At 49.4% G+C, this 27263-nt stretch overlaps 1 pseudogene; it reads right to left on the bottom strand.

Moving 5' to 3' along the window:
• Positions 1 to 1405: 1405 nt before the first annotated feature.
• On the bottom strand, positions 1406 to 26479 carry LOC146182716 (uncharacterized; annotated as a pseudogene).
• Positions 26480 to 27263: the final 784 nt, after the last annotated feature.

The raw sequence follows: 27263 nt of genomic DNA, 5'->3' as shown, positions 1-27263 counted from the left end.
TTGCACTCTGCATGCTATTTTGTGCTATTTTTTCTGTCTCTGACAACGTGTGCCCCGGCGCTGTGGTTGTGCATCTGCTTTTGGTCTTCCTTTCATTTTCCCCCTCATTTCCGAGCTGCCGCACATGGAGCGTATGGGCAGCTTCAAGTGGTGGCTAATTTAGGCGACCAGTGGCACGGGAGTATCGAGCTCCCCTTCCCTCCCCTAAACATACTTTGATGTGCACTTATAAACTCGGCTTAACGACCTAGCATTGTAAATGAAATGCGGCAAATTTTGCAAAACGTGAATACGCTCATAGGCGTGCCCCTCTCCTCGAGCTGCGCTCGCGCCTCGATTTCTACAACTGCTATCCGCGCGTAGTACTTTGTATATCGTGGCTGAATATGAAAGGAAACGATCAGTTTGCGCGAAAAGACGTTTAGATTTCCTCTACTAAAGTGGGAAATGACATTTATGCATTACATATGCCAAGAGGAATTCTAATATGTCGAACAGAAAAAACAGCATTTTGACCAAGACCAATTGAGGCTTTCGACTGCTGTCACGCCAAGAGGTTTTATTGGCGAAAAGACTTGCTCCGTCACTGTCCTCCTCTACGGCGCTGCGCGCTTCGCCTCGCTAACAACTTGTGTAATGAACGCCACGTCTGGTCACCTCAGTAAGGTCTGTTCAGGGCTCTTTTAAAAGCATATTTCAACGTGGACTTCAATGAAATTCAAAGTGGACTAGCGAAATATAATTAGGCGATGAGGTAAAACATTTGTTCATGTTTCATTTCGCGTATTAAAGCGAAAAGTCTGGGCCCAGGCCCAGGTGGTGGAGAAGAGGAACAGGCCATGCGGTCGCTGTCAGCGGTTTTTCAGCAAATTTGAGCGTAGAAACTTTAATGAGAAATGAAATGCACGAAAGCCTATCAGAGAATACTGTTACGAGGCGGAAAGCCAGGGAACACAGCAGAACACGGGGAAGATGACCGATAACTGTGAGATGATTTAATTAATCGCCGCGGGCCAAGCGCCAGTGCTGCTGCCCAAGTAACTGCCCACTTCCGCGCCCGTAACCAAGCGATCATCCCGATCGTGGACGAGACAGTTTGCCGATCTACATGATATCCACGGCATGACAATGGTTATTTACTGATGGAGAACAGGAAGAAGGAAGACGACAACGGCTTGCCGCCACGATGACTCCCCGATGAATCCTGGTCCTGGACGCTTTTCGGGCCACCGGTCGCCCAGAGGCGGTAGCCGAAGCCCAGGCACGCACCTCATGGTGTTGGTGGGGGTGTCGTCTAGGGTCAGTGGGGTCTTTCTGGTCAGCGCCTGGGCAGTGAGGTCATAAGGTCTGTCGGTTCTCTCCTTGTGTCCTGTGGTCGTGTGGTGGGCGTCTCGGGTCGGTGGGATCATTTGGTCTGTCCTGCGTCGTCTCCTATGGTCTGGGCGGACGACAGGGCAGAGGAACGGCAAGGTCGCGTCGGGTCCGGCTGGCAGAGCAACAGCCAGGCGATGCGCTCTATGGAGCCCACTGCCGACGGCCCAAGAAGAGACAGGGCGCCAAAGCACCGTGCCAGGCTGACGAATGATGATGACGCAACCTGCACCTCCACCCAAAAGGTTACCAGGCTGCAAGCCGATGAACACAGGAGAATAGAGTGAAGATGGCCGATTACTGGGAGATTTAATGAATCGCGGCCGGCCTAGCGCCAGTGCTCCAGCCCACGCCACTGCCCGCTTCTTCGTCGTCCGTAACATTATGAATAGGAAATCATTATGCGAACGCGTTAACCGCTCCCGTATTTTGTTCTCTTCGCCACCAAGTTTCCAATATCGAGCGAGCGGAATAAACTTGCCTAGTAAAGGCACCTGCCTCCTGCTCGACCACGTCTTTGCGCCGTTTTATTTCGCGTAGTATGAACCAGTTTTAGTTATTCAATGTGTACGTGCTGAGCGGCAAGCGCAGAGCTGAGTGGGAGCAAGGGAGCGCAGCTCGCTCATTCCGCGCACTAAAATCAGTGAAATAATGATGTACTAAACACAACAACACCAGGGTGCGAGCTTTTCAGCGTGCGCACAGCACCTCCAAACTCTCTCCAGCGCCCCCTCCTCCCGTCTCCCCCACACACACATAGACAAAGAAATGAAATACATTTGTGCGATGCGTGCAAAGCCGTCGCGTACCCTTCTTCCTGTACGCTGCGCGCCCGCTCCCCATTCACCCAACCAGGTTGTCAGGCAGGCGGGGAAAAAATTCAAAAAAAAAAATTGTCTGCTGAGAGGACAAGGTGGACCGGGCGAGCAATACGTAGCCGTGAGGTAGGGTCTGCGTCGCTCTTGTTCCCACGTGATCCTCCCCGTTCGACGTACCTTCTATTCTTACGTTTCAGGTTGTTTTTACTTCGAACTTTAAATATCGGTTGTTGCACAAAGGAAAACGTCTAGGATAACAACTCTTTGCAGTAGAAGAAAAAAGACTTTGTGAGTTCAGTATTTTTGATTTTAAAACACTTAAACGTATACAGCGCGAAGAAATCTGAAGATTGATTTCCAAATCATAGTAAACTTTGTAGAATGACATTCGGATACGCATACTGAAATACTGGATTTGAAACGCTTCGTTTCAGGGTGCGATCAGCTTTGAGAACTTCTGTAGTGTCTCGTGATGAGACAACGCCACCACCTCATATGACCGTAGAGAATGAACCCCACTTGGCCCTGGGGGGGACTTTGCCGGAGGTGTTGAATGGATGATGATGGGCTGATGAGTTATGTGTGACTCTGGGGCACGGCACCTCCGGGTGCCAATCCCCCTCCCCATCTGACAACGGCAAAGACTACTCATGTCCCCCATGGGATGGATGGATGGGATGGAATATAGGAGCGTCGCCTACACAACATAAGCGCAAGAATTCTTCAAAACAATTTGCCATTCTTGACTTTATTCGAAGCAGCACGGCAGGTATCGAGGGAGGGCGTGGAAGCGCGGTCTTCCTAAAGTCCAGGAGCTTTAGGTCTTTCTAGCTCTTCCTAGAGTCGCTCACGGATGGATGGAATATAGGAGCGTCCCCTTTGAAACGGGGTGGTAGCAATAGCTATCATGCTTATTTTTCTCCCTGTATCTTAATTTTTGATTCAGGTTAGTTAACTAAACCATCATTCTATTTAATAAATATTTGTTTCTACATTACTAACATTATGTCACTTCTCTGCTTTTAAGCCACCAATCTTCCAGGCGTTTTTTTGCTAGTTTCCACCGCCGGTTTATTCACCCGGTCACTGGTATCTCTAAATGCCAGAGCTTGAGGAACAGTGACGGCATCTGCATCAACTTCCGGATGGATACCATTACATTCGAGTATAATATGGTCAATTGTTTCACTGGAGTTACCACATACAGCACATACGTCATCTTCATTGTTAAATTTCTTTTAGTAGCTGCGTGTTCTAAGGCACCCTGATCTAGCTTCAAAAAGTAGGGCACTGCCTCTTGAGTTATCAAATAAAGCTTCCTTCCCGATCTGCATTTTCCACTTTCGGTATAATTCCGCACTCCGTTTCTTTTCCACCGAATTTATCCAAATTTTACCTTCTGTGCTTTTCACCTATTGCTTAATGGTCTTTATTTCTCCGTCCTTGTGACTAGCATACTTACTAGTTAGTTGCCTAGTTCTTTTGCTCCATTGTGAGTCAACGCTTTTTAAGTACAAGTATTTAAATACTTTAGCTGCCCATCTGTTACTGTCCAATTTCCTCAGGTGTTCCTAATATAATATTTTACTCTGAGCTTCCCGTACTTCGAAAGATGCCCAGCCCATATCTCCCTGTACCGCCTCATTTGTGGTTTTGCCATGGGCACCTAACGCTAATCGTCCAACGGCTCTCTGACTTATTTCTAATGTCGACTGTACCTCTGATTTTAGGCACAAAACCGCATTTCCGAAAGTAAGTCCGGGCACCATAATTCTTTTCGAAATACCCCTCAAAGCCTCATACTGTTGTATCCCCACAATGCCCTATGCTGCATTATCCCGGCATTCCTTCGTTCTTTGACCTTAAGGGATTGCTCATGCTTTCCAATGTATGCCAGTCCTTCGTTTACCCATATCCCTGATATTTATATTGTGCTACTCTGGATATTTCATGGCCTTGTATTTTAAGAACCTGATCAGTTGAGCCGTTAAACATCATCAGACCTGACTTAACAGCGCTAGCACTGAAGCCTAGAGCGTCCCCTTCATCTCCGCAATACCTAACTAGAGTTTGCACTTCTTCCAGACTCTCAGCTAGCAGCACAATATCGTCTGCATACATCAAACCGGGGAGGCGCTGCTCTACATCCTTTCCATCTAATCTATATGACAGGTTAAAACCTAGGTTACTGTCTTCTATCCTTCGTTCCAGGTTTATCATATAAAGCATGAACAGCAGCGGTGATAGAGGACAGCCTTGTCTAAATCCTTTGCATACTTTGACATCTTCCGTACTTCTTATGCCTTCCCATGTAATTTCTACTTTTTTATCCCGGTATATTTTCTGTAGGAACTCTATTACCTCATAACCGATACCTTCTTTTAATATTGTTACTTAGCTGTATTCGCTGTTTGTGATGAGGATGAAGAAGCGCAACAGACTCCGAGAAGACGACGACGGTGAGCGTTGTGAAATCGGTGCCCTCATCAACGTTAGTTGTGCGGACAGCTTTGGGACTGTAAATCTTCCACGTAACATCTCTTGGTGGAGGTTAATCTATTCGATCCCCTCTCACAAGCTGGATCTCCGCAGCGGCCGCCACATCGGAACAACCACGATGACTACCGACGCCTCTACCTCTACAGCCGCCGCCCCTGCTGTTGTAATGGCCCACCCCCGTGACCCCGGAACCTTCTGCGGGACCGACGACGTCGACGTGGACGACTGGCTAGCCCTATACGAGAGCGTGAGCAAGCACAACAGGCGGGATGCCGCACTCATGCTCGCGAATGTATTATTTTATTTGGCTGGGACCGCGCGGGTGTGGTTTGAAACCCACGAAGACGAGCTAACATCTTGGGATATTTGCAAACAAAAGCTGCACGACCTATTCGGAAAGCCTATTGGCCGCCACATTGCCGCAAAAAAAGCGCTCGCCTCTCGGGCCCAAACGTCTACGGAGTCATATCTCACTTACATCCAAGACGTCCTGTCTCTATGCCGCAAAGTCGACCAAGGCATGCCTGAGGAGGATAAAGTCGGCCATATAGTAAAAGGCATTGCCGACGATGCCTTCAACCTCCTGTTGTGCAGGGATTGCTCCACCGTGGACTCTGTGCTGCAGGTGTGCCGACGTTTCGAGCAGGCGAAACAGAGGCGCATATATCACCGTTTCGACCGGCTGCCGAACACGGCTGCTAGCTCCTCCTGTATCGATATCCCGACTCCTCGACCGCCTGCGAACGACAGCACTTTGACACGCATTGTCCGCCAAGAGCTTGAGGCAATGACTCCCGCGGCCTCGCTGTCGCATACACCCGACAACACCCTGGCTACCATATCACTTATTAAGGCTGTTATTCGCCAAGAGGTTGCGAATATGGGCCTCCCTTCTACCAGCACCACCGACACCACGGATTCAGGACCTGCCCCTCCAGTAATTGCTGCCACCTCAACCAACGCCGGTTTCTCGCCCCAATATCGTTACCGCAACCCAAATGAATAGCGTACCCATGACAATCGCCCCATCTGTTTTACTTGTTCTCGCGTTGGCCACATTTCCCGCCACTGCCGTAGTCGCTGGTACACGCCATCTCGTCAGTACACCTACGTTGACCGCCGCGGAGACTATGCCCCTCGCTATTCCCCACCTCGCCCCGACCAGACCCTTGCTGACCCCGGTTCCACTGTCCGTCCTGCCAACCGTTCACCATCCCCGCAAGCACGACGTTCGCGTTCTCCTCATCCTCGCCGCAGTTCGCCAACGTCCTACTCTGGCCACTTACCGGAAAACTAGCCAATGCAGCTCCCGGAGGTGACGCTGCATTTATGACCCGGACTGAAAAGCCTCTGTTGACCCCTGCCCTACAAAATAATCGTATCGACGTCCTTGTGGATGGAGTTCCCGTTTCTGCTCTAATTGATACAGGCGCCCAACTGTCCGTTCTAAGCTCCTCATTTCGTCGTCGCCTCAAGAAAGTCCTTACGCCAGCCGTCTCGTCCACAGTTCGCGTCGCCAATGGCAGCCCTGCTGCCGTGGTTGGCATATGTACGGCGCGAGTTACAATTGCTGACCGTCATGCCCCAGTGTTGTTCACCGTCCTACATGAATGCCCCCACGACGTTATCCTTGGCATTGATTTCTTAACAGCCCACTCTGCCCTTATCGACTGCTCTAGTGGCCTACTTCGCTTGGACCTCCCGCTCTGCTCTGAAGACCCCTCCTGCTCATCCCGACTTCGATCAGCACAGTTTAGCCGCCTTCCTCCAGAAACTGTCGTTTACATCCCTATGTCGCCATTCCCACCCGTCCCAGATGGCGACTATCTCGCTTGTCCCATTACTGATGTCATGCTGCAGCGGCACGTCACCCTTCCTCATCTAATTGTGCACATCTCCCAGAACCGCACCACTCTCCCAGTCCTCAACTTCAGCTTTTCAACTCAAGTTCTGCCCGACGGAATTTCATTAGCTTCGCTGTCCCCGATGACCGATTGTGCCATTTCAGCTCTGTCTACAGATCATACAACTGCCGTCCCTGCCAACACCCCCTCGTCGTCCACATCGCGCCCTGATCCGCTTGACAGCATGATATCAGCTGATCTGCAACCTGAATTCGCCGCTGATTTACACAAGCTTTTGTTTACCTACAGTGACCTTTTTGACTTCGGCACCCGCCCATTGGGTCAAACGACAGTTGTAACCCACCGCATTGACACCGGGGACGCCAGTCCTATCCACAGGCGGCCCTATCGTGTTTCGCTTGCCGAGCGACGCGTCATTCAAACGGAGGTCGAAAAGATGTTAACGAACGACATAATCGAGCCTTCCTGTAGCCCCTGGGCATCCCCTGTCGTGCTGGTCAAGAAGAAGGATAACAGTTGGAGATTTTGCGTTGACTACCGTCATTTGAATAAGATAACCAAAAAAGATGTATATCCTCTTCCGCGCATCGACGACGCGCTTGATAGTTTGCACGGAGCCAGCTACTTTTCATCCATCGACCTTCGTTCCGGCTACTGGCAGATTTCTGTCGACGAGAGAGACCGTGAAAAGACAGCGTTCATCACCCCTGACGGCCTCTATCAATTTAAAGTCATGCCTTTTGGCCTATGTAACGCCCCTGCAACTTTCGAACGGATGATGGACTCATTGCTGCGCGGCTTCAAGTGGACGACTTGTCTTTGTTACTTAGACGACGTCATTGTTTTCTCGTCCACTTTTGACAGCCACCTCTCTCGCCTTTCTACCATTCTCGAGCTATTCCGCCGCGCCGGCCTTCAACTCAACTCAAAGAAATGCAGTTTCGGCCATCGGGAAATCAAAGTGCTTGGTCACTTGGTTAATGCTTCCGGTGTTCAGCCTGACCCTGACAAGATACGTGCCGTCACAGATTTTCCCACTCCGCGTTCATCCAGCGATGTCCGAAGCTTTATTGGCCTATGTTCCTATTTCCGACGATTCGTCCCGAACTTCGCAGTCCTTGCTCGTCCGCTCACCCAACTCCTCAAGAAAGACGTTTCATTCTATTGGGGGCCTGAACAAGTTGCAGCTTTCTCAAAGCTTATTGCTGCTCTTACTACTCCACCAGTCTTGGCCCACTTCAACCCTTTCGCCAATACTGAACTCCGTACCGACGCAAGTGTCCATGGAATAGGAGCTATTCTCGCTCAGCAACAACACGGCCGTACAAGGGTGACTGCCTATGCCAGCCGCCTCCTGTCAACGCCCGAACAAAATTATTCTATTACAGAGCGAGAGTGCCTGGCGCTTGTCTGGGCTATTACGAAATTCCGCCCTTATTTGTTTGGCCGCCATTTCACTGTGATAACAGACCGTCATGCCTTGTGCTGGCTTTCCTCTCTCAAAGATCCTACTGGCCGTTTGGGGCGCTGGGCGCTACGATTACAAGAATACACCTTTTCCGTCGTCTACAAGTCCGGCCGGCTTCACCAAGATGCCGACTGTTTGTCACGTCATCCCGTCGACTCGCCTAGTCCTACAGACTCTGACGATGATGCATATGTCTTATCTGTCTCCGCCTTTGCCAACATTGCCAAGGAACAGCACCTAGATCCTTCTCTGCATTCCATTATCCTCCGTCTTACCTCCGACCGCCCTGACCCATCTCTCGCCTTATTTGTGCTCCACGAGAACACCCTATACCGACGTAATATGCGACCAGATGGCACAGACCTTTTGCTCGTCGTTCCACAACACCTGCGTTCCACCCTCCTTGAACAGTTCCATGATGCTCCCACGGCTGGCCACTTGGGTGTCTCTCGCACATACGACAGCCTGCGCCGACGTTTCTACTGGCCGGGGCTCTACCGCTCTGTCCAGCAGTACATTGCCGCGTGTGAACTGCGTCAGCGTCGGAAGAAGTCCACAATTTTGCCTTCAGGTCATATGCAGCCAATACCCATACCAACTGACTCATTTTCCCGTATAGGCGTTGACCTCCTTGGCCCCTTTCCAGTTTCCACCTCGGGGAACAAATGGATCGCCGTCGCCACCGATTACGCTACTCGGTACGCTATTACCCGAGCCATCCCGACCAGCTGCGCCACAGACGTCGCTGACTTCCTTCTAGAAAACGCAATTCTTCATCATGGTGCTCCTCGCGAACTACTAACTGACCGTGGCCGCTGTTTCCTGTCGCGAGTGGTTGACGAAATTCTCCGTTCGTGCTCCGTCCGCCACAAATTCACCACCGCATATCACCCCCAGACCAACGGCCTCACGGAACGTCTAAACCGTACCCTCACAGACATGCTGGCCATGTATGTGTCTGACGACCATCGAGATTGGGACGTTCATCTCCCCTTTGTCACATTCGCCTACAATTCATCTGTCCATTCTACCGCTGGATACTCCCCATTTTATTTATTATTTGGCCGACACCCGTTACTACCCTTCGACACCTCTCTACCCGCGGCAGACGCCACCAGTAATTACACCAGTGATGCCGTCACCCGTGCTCATGATGCCCGCCGGTTAGCTCATGCCAGGCTCTCTGCATCCCAAGACTCTCAAAAGATCCGGTACGACAGCCGCCACCGTGATGTCCACTACACTCCTGGATCTCTCGTTTTGCTGTGGCTCCCGTGCCGTCGAGTGGGCTTGTGTGAAAAACTTTTGCCCCGTTACACTGGCCCTTACCGTATTTTGCGCCCCGTGACCGACGTCACCTACGAAGTTGAATCTGTGGTTCCGAAGTCCACGTCCACAGCTCCAACCTCCGAAATAGTGCATGTGTCCCGTCTGAAGCCCTATCATCAACGTTCTATTTCGCTAACATAGACCGCACCGGGACTGTGCTTTTCCCGCGGGGGGGTAGTGTTACTTAGCTGTATTCGCTGTTTGTGATGAGGATGAAGAAGCGCAACAGACTCCGAGAAGACGACGACGGTGAGCGTTGTGAAATCGGTGCCCTCATCAACGTTAGTTGTGCGGACAGCTTTGGGACTGTAAATCTTCCACGTAACAATATGTTCCACGGGAGTTCACTGTTTACGTTGTCGTACGCCCGTTTATGTCCAGGGAGTTCATGTGCTGCGGTCGCGAGCTCGTCGGCACGTTCGTTGCCCTTTTGCCGCAGTGCCCGGGGATCCACTGTGCCCGTATAGCGCAGACATGCTCTGCCCTGCATGTTTTCTGCCCTGCTAATTTCTTTTTTTTTTCACGTGCTCTGCTGCACACGATTGAAGATAGCTTTGCAGTACTAAAGGTAATCAATTTGTGCACATTTGCTCACGTTCTTAGCGGAATCAAGCAAACATTTAACAAAGGCAACAGGCAGTGAGACCGCGGGCCGCAAATGCGAATGAGTATCACAGTACGGGCGTAGTTATTCGTTTTTGTTTAATAAATGTAAGGCCTTACCTACTTGAACACCGGTTTCTCGAGTGAATGGATTTAAATTCTTTTTCTTTAAATAGGAACATGGAAAGAGGAAAAAAACTTGTCAAGAACAGACTGTTACCTTCGACAGTAGTCAAAAATACAATAAATGTGATCAAAATTAGATGACCAGTCAGATAAAATTGACTAATAAGACTTTTTATAAGCACTATCTGGTGGCTTAGGAGTTCACAGTCATATCACTTTAAAGCAAACTGACCCCGATTTCGTTAATTTGGTCTAATGCGAAGTGCGTGCGAAGCCCCTCTCGCTTGATTTCGCTTTCATTTTAAGGCTAGGATTTCAAGGTGATCCTTTCGCCAAAGATCGGCGAAATCGGTGGCTGTGGTCCTTAGTGGCAACGCAATGAAATATCCGGGATCGCTTAACGCACTTCATTAAGAGGGTGACCGGGATAGCAGTGTGGCCTGGATCCACTGCGGGCAGATGGAAGGAACATGAAGACGACATGCAATGCACACGCAGAGAGAGCAGCAACTAAACGCAAGGGGTGATATGTCCGCTCGGCTTGCGCCCCTCTGAAGCATGTATCGTTTTGTGACCACATGCTGGTCATGTGTACCATTATATACAGGGAGACAAAGTCGCGGTTTAACTGCAAACTCTGGAAGCTTGGTGACCATATTCAGTAACGCATTGCTTTCGATTCGCCGTTGGCTTTACGATGACCCTTGTGAACGTTATTTGAAACGCTCGCCACACCGTCACACTAGTTGACACATTACACGACCAATCTTCACGCCCTGCGCTTCACGAATCACAAAACATTTCACCAACGACTACCGCAGCCATGCGTAAACGTGCGTGCACCCAACAGTCAGCAAAGGTTTAAAAGAAGAAGAAAAAAAAAACCCGCTGTTAGTGTTCCTGTATATACTCCCTAGGGAGCATATACAAGAAATTTAGGAAGAGGACCAGCCGTGCTGCTTCGAATAAAGTTAAGAATGGCAAATGGTTTTAAAGCATTCTTGCGCTTATGTTATCTATCCTGGAAACTTATATTAACCATTCGGTCGGAGCCGATAATTGGTTTGCGATGCTTGAAAAAGGATTGTATTTCTTAAAAACTGCCTCCGCGTTCGAAATACTTTCCTCAGCGTATGGGCGGTACTCTTATGAGAGCTGATCGACACAGGAATGCGTAGCCTGTCGGCCAGATTATTAACAACTTTTAAACTCTATGCTGTTTGTCAGTCGTCTCTTACTTGTTTGATGTGGCATGATAATGAAATAATCGGAAAATAGAACGCATCGCCAGAGCGAATGCGAGACACATGCAGCACATGTGCGAATAGCCAGTGAGAATCGCTGTGGGGCGGCGCGTCCGGGCGTGTCCGATCCGCCGCTCGCCGTTTGCGTCGCCCCGGCGACGCTCCAGCGTCAACGCCATGGTCACGTAGGGGAGGGCTGTGCGGTGGAGCGCCGAAAGGGCGACCCGGCCGCGCCGGCGTCTGATATATTCGTGTAAATTAAAAGCCACCGGATACAGGACTGTCATCATCATCATCATCATCAGCCTGACTGTACCCACTGCAGGGCAAAGGCCTCTCCCATATTTCTCCACTTTACCCGGTTCTGTGCTAGCTGCATCCACTTGACCCCTGCGAACTTCTTAATCTCACCCGCCCACCCAACTTTCTGCCGCCCCCTGCTACGCTTTCCTTCCCTTGGAATCCAGTTTGTTACCCTAAGCGACCATCGGTTATCCTCTCTTCGCACTACATGTCCTGCCAATGTCCATTTCTTCTTCTTAATTTCCACTAGAATGTCTGTAACTTGAGTTATTTCTTTGACCCACTCTGCACGCTTCCTATCTCTCAATGTTACCCCTACCATTTTTCGTTCCATAGCCCTCTGGGTTGTCCTCAACTTAAGTAGAACTCTGTTGGTTAGCCACGTTTCAGCCCCATAGGTGAGTACCGGTAAGATGCAACTGTTGTATACTTTCCTCTTGAGCGATACCGGTAAGCTGCTAGTCATAATCTGCGAGTGCTTGCCAAATGCGCTCCATCCCAATCTTATTCTTCTTGTTATTTATTTTTCATGGTCCGGATCTGTGGTTACTACCTGTCCTAAGTAGACATATTCGCCTACTACTTCCAGTACTTCGCTAGCTAATGTAAACTGCTGTTTCTTCCAGAGGCTGTTGAACATTACCTTAGTCTTCTGCATATTGATTTTCAAGCCTACCATTCTACTTTTCCTATCTAGGTCATCAATCATTATTTGCAGTTCATCCCCCGAGTTGCTTAGCAAGGCAATGTCATCAGCAAATCGCAGATTACTGAGGTATTTTCCATCTATCCTTATCCCTAACTGCTCCCATTCCAAGTCTCTGAATACTTCCTCTGAGCAAGCTGTGAATAGTACTGGGGAAATTGTGTCTCCTTGCCTAACACCTTTCTTTATGGGAATTTTGTTACTTTTTTTATGCAGAACTATGGTTGCTGTGCAGCCACTATATATATCTTCCAGCACTTTCACGTACGGCTCGTCTACCCCCTGATTTCACAGTGCCTGCATCACCGCCGAGGTTTCAACTGAGTCAAATGCTTTTTCGTAATCAATGAATGCTATGTATAAGGGCTGGTTATATTCCGAGCATTTTTCTATCACCTGATTGATGGTATTGATATGATCGATAGTAGAGTACCGTTTCCGAAACCCTGCTTGATCATTTGCTTGATTGCAGTCTAAGGTTGTCCTGATTCTATTAGCGATTACCTTAGTAAATACCTTATACGTAACCGACAGTAAACTGATTGGTCTGTAATTTTTAAGGTCCTTAGAGTCCCCTTTCTTATGAATGAGGATAATGTTTGCATTCTTCCATGGTTCCGCTACCGTCGATGACACCAGGCACTGCGTATAGAAGGTGGCCAGTTTTTCTAGCACGATATCCCCCCCGTCCTTCAGCAAATCTCTAGTTATCTGATCCTCTCCAGCTGATTTCCCCCTTTTCATAGTTTCTAATGCTTTCTTGACCTCATCCTTCGTCACTGGTGGAACGTCTGACTGTTTTTCCCTACCGCCAATCTCATTACGGTCCTGACTACTTTGGCTACTGTAGAGATCTGTATAGAACTCCTCGGCTACTTTGACTATCTTGTCCATATTCGTGATGACGTTGCCCGCTTTGTCCCTTATCGCATACATCTGGATTTTGCCTATGCCCAATTTCTTCTTTCCCGCTTTAAGGCTTCCCCCGTTCTTCACAGCATGCTCAATTTTATCCATGTTATACTTCCTTATATCGGCCACCTTGCGCTTATTGATTAGCTTTGATATCTCGGCCAATTCGATCTGGTCTGTTGGATTGGAAGCTTTCATACTGTGGCGTTTCTTAATCAAATCTTTTGTCTCCTTAGACAACTTACCGGTATCCTCTCTAACTATACTACCGCCTACTGCTACCGCGGACTCAGTAATGATATCTCTGAAATTATTGTTCCTTGCTTCTAGGGTAATGTCGCCATCCTCGGTTAGAGCTGAATACCTATTCTGAAACGAGATCCAGAATTCTTCTGCCCTCCCCCTCACCGCCAATTCGTTGGTGGGTTTCTTTCTTACTAATCTGTTGCGTTCTTTTTTCAGATTTAGGCTAATTCGGGACCTCACCATTCTGTGGTGACAGGACTGTCAACAACGAACAAATTGTGGAGATCGCTGGCCAACACTGAAGTGCTGGTAGGAGTGATAACTGCGACACAAGCCAGTTTTTTCACGCCACCGCTGCTGCCCGGTCGATCGGCAAACGTCTGCTCGCTCCGGTGTTGAATGCACCGCGCAAGTCGAGCTTATGTTCATTTTATCACAAGATGGCCTTTTCAGTATGCTGGTGATGAAATTCGAACCTTTATTACAGCATTGCCCCGCTCCGAAGCGCGGTCCGCTGCCTCTTCGGTGCGACACCAGCTAGGCCTAGCGACGACTACGGCACGAACGAATCGGTGGAGTTCGTCGCCCAGCGCGTCCGCTGGTGGCACCTTTGCCGAAAGCTTCATACGTGTGAAGGCATGCTGTTGTTGCACGAGTATGGCTGACAATGCTTCTGATAACATCGCTGGTTTGTCTTTCCTTTCACGAGCGTGAAGTCATGTGAAGTCTTCAAGCCAAGCAGTCTTCCGACTCCGCTGCGCGGCGTTGCGTCCGGACAGCGGCTTGAGCGGAACATCTGGCCGGCCACTGCCTTTCCAAGAAGCCACAATCAACGACTTTCAGTGCCACGCATTCTGTTCACTTCTTGTTTCGCCGTGTATCGGTGATTTATGAGTCCGCGCTTTCTCCTCCCAAAACGAGAAAGACACAGAGCAGTTGGCGCCGATCTCAAAAGAACTGCGTTTACGCTGGGCTGTGTAACTGCTCTGTTTTTGTCGCTTCGCGCCGCGGCCGAGACGCGACTCCGGCACTCCGGGGCCATTTGCCTGAAGCGGAACGGACGGAGCTGGCGGCGAAGGCCTTTCCCATGGGTTCAGATACCACCTCCGAAGAGCGGCCGCTTCCGCCGCGGTCATAAATGTTAACCCGCGCCAAGCTGCCCTTGGACCCTGGGTGTTCCCTGGACGCCTGGACTGTCTCCCGCAGATACGTCATGTGACGTGCTTGCCTATGGACTCTGTGTGGGGACCTGGGAAACATTTTCGCTATATATACAGAGCTACATCTTATGCGAGCTCTCTCTCACTGTGAAACTTGAACATCTAAAGGCCGATGTGCGGTTGCTTTTTAGGCCCGCTCCGCACTATGCGGGGGCACGTTTTCTGTCCGCTTGCCGACGTGATGCGGAATAGGTGTTGTACGATCGTTTTGCTGACTGCAGTTTACCCGGACGGTTCCAGCGTCCCGATTGGCGCGCCCGGGCATCGCCTTCTGTCCAATAGCGTGCTCCCTCAAATGACATTCAAAGCGGGCGCGCAAGCCGTGCGGCGGGGTGCTACCGATTTCGGCACCTCGGCGCAGTTCGCTTACCTCGGGATCACCATGGCGTGGTTTTTGCTGTGATCATGGGCTCTCGTTAGCTGCCGCATGAGTAGCGCTTTACTACAGTTCTTGAGTGCTTACATGGCCACCACCGTAAATTTGAATTGGCCTTTGCTCGCACGGTTCGTAGCTGTCGCCACATCGTCTGTCTACTTTACTGACTTTTCTAGTATGCATTCGCTCATCTATTTAGATGTTTCTTTTTTAAACTGAGCACTGTCGAATGAACGTGCATTCACAGTTCGACGCCGATGAGCACGATTGCTACTATTGACGAAGCCGTTTTGTTTTGTGGGCCCTAGTCAGCCCAATAAAGAGATATAGTGGCTAAAGTAGCACACACCGGTCCCGTTGATGCCAATGTATATGTGTGCAGTGGGGATAAAAGACGAGAATCTGCAATGGCGACGTTCACTAGGCGTTAAAATCACGAATGGTGAAAAAAACATTCCAAAAGGAATGATATGGTCGGGGGCCCCAGCATACAGCTAAAAAAAATTCTATTGAGGCCTGAACCAGCGCAACCCTTGAAAGATGGCAATTATGGAATAGGATCTAACATTGAATAGCCTCAAGTATGAACAAATGCAAGATCTCTTTCGACTCCCACCCCATACCCCTAAAGGAAAATTAAATTGAAATATATGGGACAGATATGTGAAAAGGAAATGGAGACTCAACGGCATTCAGTTCAGTTCAGGCGTTCAGTCGTGTCCGACTCTTCGTGACCCTATGGACCATGTCACGCCATGCTTTCCGGTCTCTCACTATCTTCTTAACATCACATAGCTTCATCTGCAATGCCTCGAGAATGCCATCTAACCATCGCGTTCGCTGCCTACCCCTTCTCCGGCGACCCTCAACCTTTCCCAACATCAAATCTTTCTCCAGCGACTCCTCTCTTCTCATCAGATGACCAAAGTAGCTGAGCTTTAACTTTAGAATTTGACCCTCCAATGAGCGGTCAGGGTTTATGGTCGACAATATCGACTGATTTGATCTTCTGGCAGTCCAAGGAACTCTTAAGAGTCTTCGCCAGCACCACAATTCAAACGCGTCAATTCTTCGGCGGTCAGCCTTTTTCACAGTCACACTCTCGCATCCATACATCACAACTGGAAAGACCATAGCACGGGTTATACGGATCTTGGTTGGCAGACTAATGTCTCTGCTCTTTACTAGGCGGTCAAGGCTAACCATTGCTCTCTTTCCCAGAAGCAGGCGTCTCCTAATTTCATGGCTGCAGTCTCCTTCCGAGGTAATCTTGGCGCCCAAGAACAGAAAATCTGTCACAGCTTCCACTTCTTGTCCATTGATGCTCCAGGACTTGATAGGGCAAGACGCCATGATCTGCGTCTTTTTAATGTTCAGTTTAAGCCCAAACTTCTCACTCTCTTCTTGTACGCGCATCAGAAGTCTCTTGAGTTTCACTTCACTTTCTGCCATTAATGTGGTATCATCCGCATATCTAAGGTTGTTGATACGTTTTCCAGCAATCTTCACTCCAGCTGAAGACTCGTCCAGACCGGCCTTCCTCATGATGCACTCTGCATATAGGTTAAATAGGCAGGGCGACAGTATGCAGCCTTGCCTCACCCCTTTCTCAATAGGAAACCAATCAGTAAGACCATGCCCAGTTCTGACTGTGGCCTCTTGCCCTTCATAAAGGTTCCTGAGGAGACAGATGAGGTGAATTGGAACTCCCATCTCTTGGAGAGCTTGCCACAATCTGCTGTGATCTACGCAGTCAAACGCTTTCGCATAATCAATAAAGCAGAAGTAAATGGGTTTCTGGAACTCTCTTGCTTTTTCCATGATCCAGCGAAGGTTGGCAATTTGGTCTCTAGTTCCTCTGCCCTTGCGAAACCCAGCTTGCACGTCCGGAAGCTCCCGATCCACATACTGCTGCAGCCTACCTTGCAGGATTTTTAACATCACCTTGCTAGCATGCGAAATAAGCGCGATCGTGCGGTAGTTGGAACAATCTTTGGCACTGCCTTTCTTTGGAATGGGGATGTAAACTGACCTCCTCCAATCCTGTGGCCACTGCAGGGTTGTCCAAATCTTTTGACATAATGTATGCAGTGTGTTAACAGCGTCGTGGTTGAGGTTTTGAAGCAACTCAGCTGGAATACCATCAATTCCGCTAGCTTTGTTCTTAGCAAGGCTGGCTAAGGCCCATTCAACTTCACTGTTCAGGATGCCCGGCTCGAGATCAGTAATCACAACCGTCCTATGTTGGTTTTGCACATCCGGGTCCTTCTTGTGCAGTTCTTCTGTGTATTCCTGCCACCTCTTCTTTATCTCTGAGGCTTCAGTGAGGTCCTTGCCTCGTTTGTCCTTTATCACGCCCAGCTTAGCACAGAAGCTTCCTTTGATATCTTTGATTGTCTTATACAGAGCTCTTGTGTTCCTTAATTGGCTGTTGTCCTCAACTGCTTGACACTGTATGTTCAGGAAGGCATTCTTATCTCTCCTTGCTATTTTCTGAAAATCCGCATTGAGAACCTTGTATCTTTCTCTTTCCCCCATACCTTTTGCTATCCTCCTTTCCTCAGCTATTTGCAAAGCCTCTTCAGATAACCAGTTTGCTTTTTTGCATTTCTTTTGCTTTGGAACTACCTTAGTAGCAACTTCTTGTATTATATCACGAACATCAGTCCACATCTCTTCGGGCTCTTTGTCTTCTAGATATAATTCTTGAAATCGATTCCTCACTTCCACAGCATATTCTAATGGAATCTGATCCAGATCATACCTGAAAGGCCTTCTAGTCTTCTGCGTTTTCCTCAATCGAAGCTTAGTTTTGGCAACAAGAAGCTGATGATCGGTGCCACAATCGGCCCCAGGCCTTGTTTTTACTGCTTGTGTAGCGCTTCTCCATCTCTGCCGGCAAATAATATAATCGATCTGATTCCTGTACAGACCGTCCGGTGAAATCCATGTGTACAGGCGCCTCTTGTGCTGTTGAAAATGAGTATTCGCTATGGTCAGGTTGTTTTCTTGACAGAACTCTACTAGCCTCTGCCCAGCTTCATTTGGCTCACCAAGACCAAACTTGCCTGTAATTCCGGATATTTCTTCACTCCCGACCTTAGCATTCCAGTCTCCTATGAGAAAAACGACGTCTGATGATGGGGTGCGGTCTAAAAGGCATTGTAGGTCCGCATAAAATCTCTCAACGTCAACTTCTTCAGCAGCAGTGGTCGGTGCATAGACTTGGATAACTGTTATGTTGAAAGGGTGACCTTGGATCCGAAGTGAAATCATTCGGTCGTTTTTGGGGTTGTACCCTAGCACTGCTTTGCCCATTCTTCTGTTTACTATGAGAGCGACCCCATTCCTTCTCTTGGATTCGTGCCCACAATAAAAGACATAATGGTCGCCGGAGTTAAATTCTCCCATTCCGGTCCACTTGAGCTCGCTGATACCCAAGATATCAATGTTCAATCTGTCCATTTCTCGCTTGACGATATCCAGTTTACCTTGCGTCATAGATCTTACATTCCATGTTGCTATGTGATATATCTCCTTGCAACATCGGACTTTCCGGTCGCTTCCCGACACATCCACAACTGAGCGTCCTTTTGGCTTTAGCCCAGCCGCTTCATTCGTCCTGGAGCTACTAGGAATCGCCCTTTGTTCATCCCCAGTAACATGTGGGACGCCTTCCAACCTGGGGGGCTCATCTTCCGGCGCCATATCGATAATGGTATTGTGACTGGCCATAGGGTTTTCTTGGCAGGAAATACTGGAGTGGGTTGCCATTACCTTCTCCAGTGAATCACATTTTGTCAGAACTCTCTGCCGTGACCTGTCTATCTTGGGTGGCCCTACACAGCAGAGCTCACGACTTCATCGAGTTTCGCAAGCCCCTCCGCCACGACAAGGCTGCCTGAAGAGAAAAACAGCTCACTCACAACTGACTGATTTCGGCATGAAACATGTGTATCTATGGCTATGTGGGAATAGAGCCAGGGTAATTATTGCCCAGGATGGCAGTTAAGGTATTTACATTAGATGCAGTTTGCCCTGTTAATTGTTACTACATGTTTGTTCCACAGGGCTCATCTTTGTGCTGGTTTGTTTGCACCAATTTCCTTTCTATTTTGAATAATTTGTTTTTCATGATCTTAAACGGCAACAAGTCCAATAAAGGAAGCATCTGCATGACAGCAATTCCACTTCAATGTCCCAAAACATGGCTCAGAGAACAAAATCGGCTTTTGTCAGAAATGCTATCCATGGTGTGGCTTTACATGATGTGGGTGAGAGACATCTGTGAGCAGCTAGTCATATGGTAGCTCGATTTGGAAGCCAGTGAATAAATTTATGGAAATTATACCATGATGCAAACTATGCGGGTAGCTTTCTTTCAACACTACAACTTTAGAACTGATGCTTTGCTCTTGGGGCTAATAAATAAAGAAGTCACTAATTAGTTTTTGCTAACTGCAGAATAACTATGGCAAATGAAAAGCCACTGGAGACTAGGGCAATCAACTCTGAGTAGTTCTTTGTTGGTTTCACTAGCGTAGACCACTCTACCTAATTTAAAGTTTGGCATAAAGACGGGTAAACTTTTCTCTTGGGGTCAGCTTCAAGTGAAACAGTCGTGATGCAGCTGTGAAAGCTAAATAAGCTGCCCCCCCCCCCCCTCCCCCTGAAGCCTTCTAGCAAGTAAAATATTCCACTGGTCATTTTTCAAATCAAGATATAAAAACCTTGGAAGCTGAACACTATTATTCAAGCTATAATATTTCAAGGTAAATATAAAAGGGATTATATATGAATATTGGTCACAGAACCGTTGTATGCAAAGCATGAGTTAAAACATTCACTTTGCCATTTATTGCTCAACAAAGCGCATGGTATTGTTTCACAAATAAAAGTAAATTGTTGCTATTCTTTTTTGGTTAAAAGGAAGCCCTTTCGCTCCCCCTAGAACCTGTTGTGCCGGTGGGGTTATCACACAGTAGCCCACCGTCAACAGGGTTGTGCCAAGGAGTTGGTAACGCAGCGCTCGTCACCCGTTTCGTGAACGAGGGCTGTCAGCTCCCTGGGCGGTAGCGATGAATCCGAGTCGGCGTTGGTGAGATGAAGAAAATGCTTTATACACTATTTACAGGTACTTAAACAAGGAGTTCGGCTCTGGGGCCGAAAGCTACCATAGCCGTACGCGACTGTTCTCGCGCAGCGACGGCCGGGGAGATTCCGCCGCGTCCGCACTGTCAGGGGGCGAACTGCTCCTGATGGACGCTAGTGACGAACTCACACTCGGAGTCTCGAACGGAAGCACTTGAGACTCCGTCGCCGCCGAGAACCGTTGACGCTCAAAATGGTCCAATCCGACGGCAGCACTTTCGCAGGGCCAATGGGAGAGCTTGCTGCGCTCTCGCATCAAATATGCCGCGGGGCGAGGAGGGGTTCACCGTCAGGGCCACACGGCGCCGTGCTGTCTGGATGCTCAGCTCATGTTGAAACACGTCGCCTCTCTCCCTTTGGTACGGCTCGCCTCCAGTGCACTGGTGCTTTGCAGAGAAGTATCCAGAGCTTGTGAAGGAGGCGTTCGCCGAAGAAGTTTGGCGTCCGGCTGAATTTCTGGGCGGCTTTGGCCAGGCACAACAGCACCCCCGCCATCAGACAATGCGCCGGGAAGACGAGCTGCTCGCATGTGGCTCGGATGCCGGGCGCGCTCGTTCGACAGGTTCCTCCAAGCTCACGTGCAGTGTCCGGGCGCTAGGTAGCCTCACGTGCCTCGGGTTCCACTCGCCAGGTCAGGATCTCTGCCGACAGCCTTCTTGCCGAGGCACGCCGATCAACTTCGCTCGGGTCGCTCCGATGCCCTTGCCACTCGCCACTGGTAACGGTAGACTTTTCTGCGGCTTGCAAAACCGACCGACAACAGGCAACACCCAACTCAAGCAAGTACCCTCGGTCACCCGTCAAACACCAGACAGAGGCAAAATTTCAAATTCAATTAGCTAAATTATTGTCCCCTTTTTGCTCCCACTACAACAAGAGACAAGTGTATATGATGCAGTACACAAGGTTCAAACAACAATTTTGCATATTAAAGATACGTTAAGTAGCAAGGAAAATTATCAATCAGTAATGGAAAAGAGTCTCCTTGAAATCGCTTGGACCGTAGACCATAACTGAGGAAGCAAGGAGGTCCTTTAATTTTTCCCAGTCTGCCCACGAACATAACAGTCCGTCGCGAAGCAAGAGAGGGTAAGAAACGCGGAGTCACTGCAGGAAGCGCGGACTAGAAGGCCCGACTTAGAGCGTCTGCGTTCGCGTTCAACCTCCCCTTTTTATAGCGGACAACGAGATTGTGCTGCTGGAGTGTCATGCTCCATCTCAGCAAACGGCCGCTTTTAGACGACATGTTACTTAACCATGTCCGCGGGCAGTGATCCGTTTCCACAATAAACTTAGAACCGGAGACATAGCAGGCGAGCCTCTGAACGGCCCACACCAGGCAGGCGCACTCTTTTTCAGAGGTGCTGTACGTCTCTTCTCTACAACTGAGTTTGCGGCTCAAGAATAAAACTGGTCGTTCATGTCCATTAGCATCTTCCTGGCATAGCACCGCTCCCATGCCGCGATCACTCGCGTCACACTGAATAATGAAGCCCTTGGAAAAGTCTGGCGCCGTTAGAACTGGCTTGTTGCTCAAGGCTTGTTTCAGCCTCTGAAACGCGTTCTCTTTCTCTGAGTCCCACATCACTTTGACGGGCTCAGATTTCCGGAGTGCGTCTGTTAGCGGGCTGGCAAGGTCAGAGTAGTCTCTCACATAGTGTTGGTAATAACCAGCTAAACCCAAAAAGGCCCTTATCTCAGTCTTAGTGGTTGGCCGGGGATAGTTCACAATAGCTGCTACCTTGATGTCTGAAGGTCTACACAGGCCGCGCCCCACCACATGGCCCAGATAAGTCACTTCCGCACAACCTAGGTGACATTTAGCCGGTTTCGCAGTAAGACCCGCCTCTTTCAACCTGCTCAACACGATTCGCAGGTGCTCCACATGTTCCTCCCAAGTATCTGAAAAGATGGCCACATCGTCGAGGTATGGTAACGCGAAATCGCCCAAGCCATGAAGCACTCGATCCATCAGACTGGAGAAACAATACGGCGCGTTTTTGAGTCCAAAACTCAACATAACTGGGCGGAACGTTCCGAATGGAGAAACAAATGCGGCGTAACGGCTAGCTTGTTCTGTAAGAGGTACTTGCCAATAGCCTCTCACTAGGTCTAGCGTAGAGATGTAATTTGCCTTCGACACTGTCTCCACCCTTTCTTCCAGGTCCGGTATTGGATATGTCTGATCTCGGGTTATCGCGTTCAGACGCCGATAATCGACGCATGGCCTCGGATCTTTTCCTGGAACCTGGACTAGTATTAGGGGCGATGTGTAGTCGCTCTCACTTGGTAATATAACCCCCAAGTCACGCATGCGCTGGATCTCTTCAGCCATGATTTTCTTTTGCACCGGTGAACATCGATACGGTTTACTACGAATCGGTTCCTGCGATGTCAGCTCGATGTCGTGCTCTACGACCGTTGTTTTTCCGGGACGGTTCGAAAAAACCTCTTAAAATTCTGAAACGATTCCCTTTAAATCTTCCTTTTGGGTGGCGCCTAGACGTGCATCCAACATCAACTGATCCAACATTATCTCTAAACCACAAGCTCTCATGTCGGCCGTCGTCAGGATTTCCTCCCCTTCCTCATCGGCCGCGTTCAAAGTCAAGTTTACAATTGCCTGACGCTGAATGTATGGTTTCATCAGGTTGCTGTGATAAATTTTGTTGGGCCTTCTTCCCAATTTCACTTCATAGTTAGTATCAGAAAGCTTCGATACAATCATTGCGGGCCCTTCCCATTGAACTTCGAGCTTGTTTTTCTTTGATGGCCGAAGAAGCATCACTTGGCTGCCTACCTCAAAGGTGCGTTTTTTTGCTGACTTGTCGTAGTACTCCTTCGACAAGATTTTAGCCGCCTTCATATGCCTTTCTACAATATCCTTTGTTTTCCCCAGCCTCTGAAGTAGGTTGAGGACGTATGAGACTACATTTGAGTCTTCATCGCCGCCTTCCCAAGACTCTCGCAGCATGCGCAGCGGAGTTCTCATGCTTCGGCCATACACAAGCTCTGCTGGGCTAAGACCTGTGGTCTCGTGGGGAGCAGATCTCAAGGCGAACATAGCGGCGGGAATGCAGGCCCCCCAATCACACTTGCGCTCAAAACACAGGGCTCTCAATATTCGCTTGAGTACCGAGTGCATTCGTTCCACTGGGTTAGATTGCGGGTGATGGATCGAACTGTGCACCACTTTGATTCCGCATTTATCCAAAAAGGTGGAAGTTAGGCAGCTGGTGAATACGCTGCCGTTGTCACACTGAATCTCGGAAGGGAACCCTACGCGTGCGAAAATTGAGAGCAGAGCGTCCATGACTTGGGGAGAATTTAGCTCCTTAAGTGGTACCGCCTCTGGGAACCTGGTCGCGACACACAGGGCAGTCAGAACATACCGGCAACCGTTCGTTGATCCCGGCAGAGGACCTACAATATCGATTACCAGTCGCCGAAAGGGTTCTGTTATGACTGGCACCAACTTCATTGGCGCCTTCCATTTGTCAGTGGATTTGCCCACTCTCTGGCAGGTGTCACAAGAGCGCACGAATTGTTCAACATCTTTCCAACAATACGGCCAATAAAACTCCTGAGCAATTCTAGCTTTGGTCTTTTTCAAGCCAAGATGTCCTGCCCACGCATTTTCATGCGCGAGTTCCAGTAACTGACCGCGATACTTCCGAGGAATCAAAAGCTGCTCATATTTGAGACCCTGCTTATCTGTGTAGCTGCGGTACAATAAGCCTGATCTCTCATAAAATTCAAATCCCTTTTTCCTCACACCCAGTTTGACGCTCTTCATTAAATCGGCGATCGAGCAGTCTTCCTGCTGCTCGTGAATGAGAGTTTCCTTCTCAACTGCAGCCAGCGCTTGCCAGCCGGTGGAAATCGGAGCGAGATTTGAGCCCGCGTGGCCTGGCGGCGCCGCGTCTACAGCGCAGGCATCATTCTCAGCCACGTCCAAACACGCCTCGCTCACACATTCTCCCGCGCTCCGCGTTCCCTGCCGTGCCGTCTCACCACTCAAGTTACCCTGCTCGTCCGGTCTGCCGCAGCGCGGTTCGCTCACCGATGCAAGATCAAGTTGCCTCGACAGATTTCGCGCTTTGGATCGCGTGAGGGCCATGTACGCCACGTCGGCAAAGAATGATTTGCCCTGTTCCTTTAGAAGCTGCTCCGAGCTGTTTGAGAAGAGGTAGGGAAATTGCTCCGGGAGGGCGGTAGACACAGCGGCTTCTGTGTTTAGTTTACCAAATTCTCCTTCAATGGTGACCATCGTAATCGGTAGACAGACGCTCTGCTGCTCGGCCACTTGCTGTATCCAAGCGCATTCTCCCGTAAACTCACTCGGGGATATCAAAGACTGGTGGACAACGTCCATAGTTGCTGCCGAGTCCCGAAGTGGTCTGCATTTTTTTCCGTTTACCTTAATCTCCTGCATATATGGCTCCAACAGACGCAGGTTTTTGTCTGTTTCCCGAATGGTCGCCAACACAACTCTCTGTTTGCAGTACGCTGCAAGGTGCCCTTCCCTTTTGCAGTTATAGCATTTCAACGGTTTGCGTTTTTCAAAAGAACGTGTCGCATCGTTGCCCTGTTTGGGAACATCATTAGCCCTCTGAGACTCATTCTGCCCCTCCCTTACAGTTTCCTTTGTAAGAGACGAGTCTTTACGAAACTCACGACGAGTGAATGGCTTACGTTTGTCGGGCCTCCACGGAAAGCCATCTTTTCTGTCAGTTTTCTCTACGCGCACTGCCTTGTTGTGTAAGCTTCGGCGGGCGTAATATTCTTCCGCTAACTCTGCTGCCTTGTTTAGCTTAACCTCCGTTAGCTTATCTAGCAACCAGAGCCTGACATCATCATCGATACAACGGTAGAATTGCTCTAATGCGATGCATTCCACGAGCTTATCGCGATCGTTGTAAACCTCTTCGCCCTTGAGCCACTCAACTAGGTCGGCCTTCAGACGGAACGCGAAGTCAACATGAGACTCCTTACCCTTATGAGCATATCGGAACCTCTGCCGGAAGGCTTCAGGCGACAATTTGTACTTCCGCAGTAGTGCCTCCTTGACATCACTGTAGCTTTCGAAAGCCTCTTTCGACAGGCACGTGATTACGTCAGATGGCTCCCCGGGAAGCAAAGCCAACAAATTCTGTGCCCAGAGGGATGGCTCGATGTCATTCCGTTCGCACACAATGCTCAAATTTCACGAGGAATTTAGCCATATCCTCGCCAATAGCAAAAGGCGGTAGTTGATCACGGATTTTGGGACTGTTAGAAAGGACTGTCGCAGAAGCTAAGCTAGGTGCTGGCGAGCGGTTGTGGAGCTGCAACTCTATCTTTTTAAGTTCCAGCTGTATATTCGCCTCACGCTCCCGCATTTCTTCCTTGCGACATTCTCTCTCTTCCTCTTTCTCGCGACGTTCCTTCTCCTCCGCTTTCTCGCGACGTTCCTTCTCTTCCCCTTTCTCGCGACGTTCACTGACATCAGCCCAGGCCTCTGCGGCTTCCTCAACCGTCACGTCATTAGTCTGCAAGATCTCAAGGATCGCTTTTTTTCTTTTCGTTGAGCCCACATCGATGCCCAACTCCTCACAAATTTGGAGAAGTTCTTTGACCTTGTAACTCTCCATCCTTTACCGGCCTCTTGTTGTTTGCCTTTTTAGAATAGTGTACTATACGTTCGCTATCTCGCTCCTAGCAAGAGATGCGCAAGCCTTTCTCACACTGATTCCCTTCTCAGCATCCCCTGGTTTTCAAAACACTTCCTGTAGGCTTGAAACACGCAAGGTTAACACAATGCTACGCTCAGCCTTTCTCTAAGCTACCCTGTGTTTTAGAGAAGTCTGGCGTTTGATGGAAACTTCAGGTACTCACCGCGCCGAGGTGCCTGACGCCGGTCAATCCCACCGCTGCCACCAATGTTGTGCCGGTGGGGTTATCACACAGTAGCCCACCGTCAACAGGGTTGTGCCAAGGAGTTGGTAACGCAGCGCTCGTCACCCGTTTCGTGAACGAGGGCTGTCAGCTCCCTGGGCGGTAGCGATGAATCCGAGTCGGCGTTGGTGAGATGAAGAAAAGGCTTTATACACTATTTACAGGTACTTAAACAAGGAGTTCGGCTCTGGGGCCGAAAGCTACCATAGCCGTACGCGACTGTTCTCGCGCAGCGACGGCCGGGGAGATTCCGCCGCGTCCGCACTGTCAGGGGGCGAACTGCTCCTGATGGACGCTAGTGACGAACTCACACTCGGAGTCTCGAGCGGAAGCACTTGAGACTCCGTCGCCGAGAACCGTTGACGCTCAAAATGGTCCAATCCGACGGCAGCACTTTCGCAGGGCTAATGGGAGAGCTTGCTGCGCTCTCGCATCAAATATGCCGCGGGGCGAGAAGGGGTTCACCATCAGGGCCACACGGCGCCGTGCTGTCTGGATGCTCAGCTCATGTTGAAACACGTCGCCTCTCTCCCTTTGGTACGGCTCGCCTCCAGTGCACTGGTGCTTTGCAGAGAAGTATCCAGAGCTTGTGAAGGAGGCGTTCGCCGAAGAAGTTTGGCGTCCGACTGAATTTCTGGGCGGCTTTGGCCAGGCACAACAAACCAAACCCTGGGGCTGCCACCACCGTGATATGCAAAAGATTGGTCACTCGGCACATATTATATTAACCTGTTCTGCATGTCATGGACCACTTCATGCTCTGCCAGGTCATATTTACTTGACGTGTAGATTTAAGGTTGCTATACAAGGAAAACAGATGTCCACTTTGGCCACATTGAACATTGGAAACACATGTAACAGCATGTAACAAGTTTTTCCTGAACCAACTAGCAGAAATTCTGCAGCCTTTTCATCTATGACAGAACCTTTGCTTCCAGCATCTGCTTCCACTCTAGAGAGGCCTCAAAAATTGGCTTCAACATTACTATTTAAAAATTTGTTCAATATGCCTTTTCAGTGATGTGAATAATGTATGTTGCATTTGTCACTGCTGTTACATGGATTCAAGAGCTATCTCTAGAAATCTAC

The sequence above is a fragment of the Amblyomma maculatum genome, chromosome 7, assembly GCF_055883805.1.
Source record: "Amblyomma maculatum isolate TAMU_Amacu chromosome 7, ASM5588380v1, whole genome shotgun sequence".
Lineage (NCBI taxonomy): Eukaryota > Metazoa > Arthropoda > Arachnida > Ixodida > Ixodidae > Amblyomma > Amblyomma maculatum.
The sequence above is the reverse complement of the archived record's forward strand: the minus strand, read 5'-3'. Positions and strand labels throughout refer to the sequence as shown.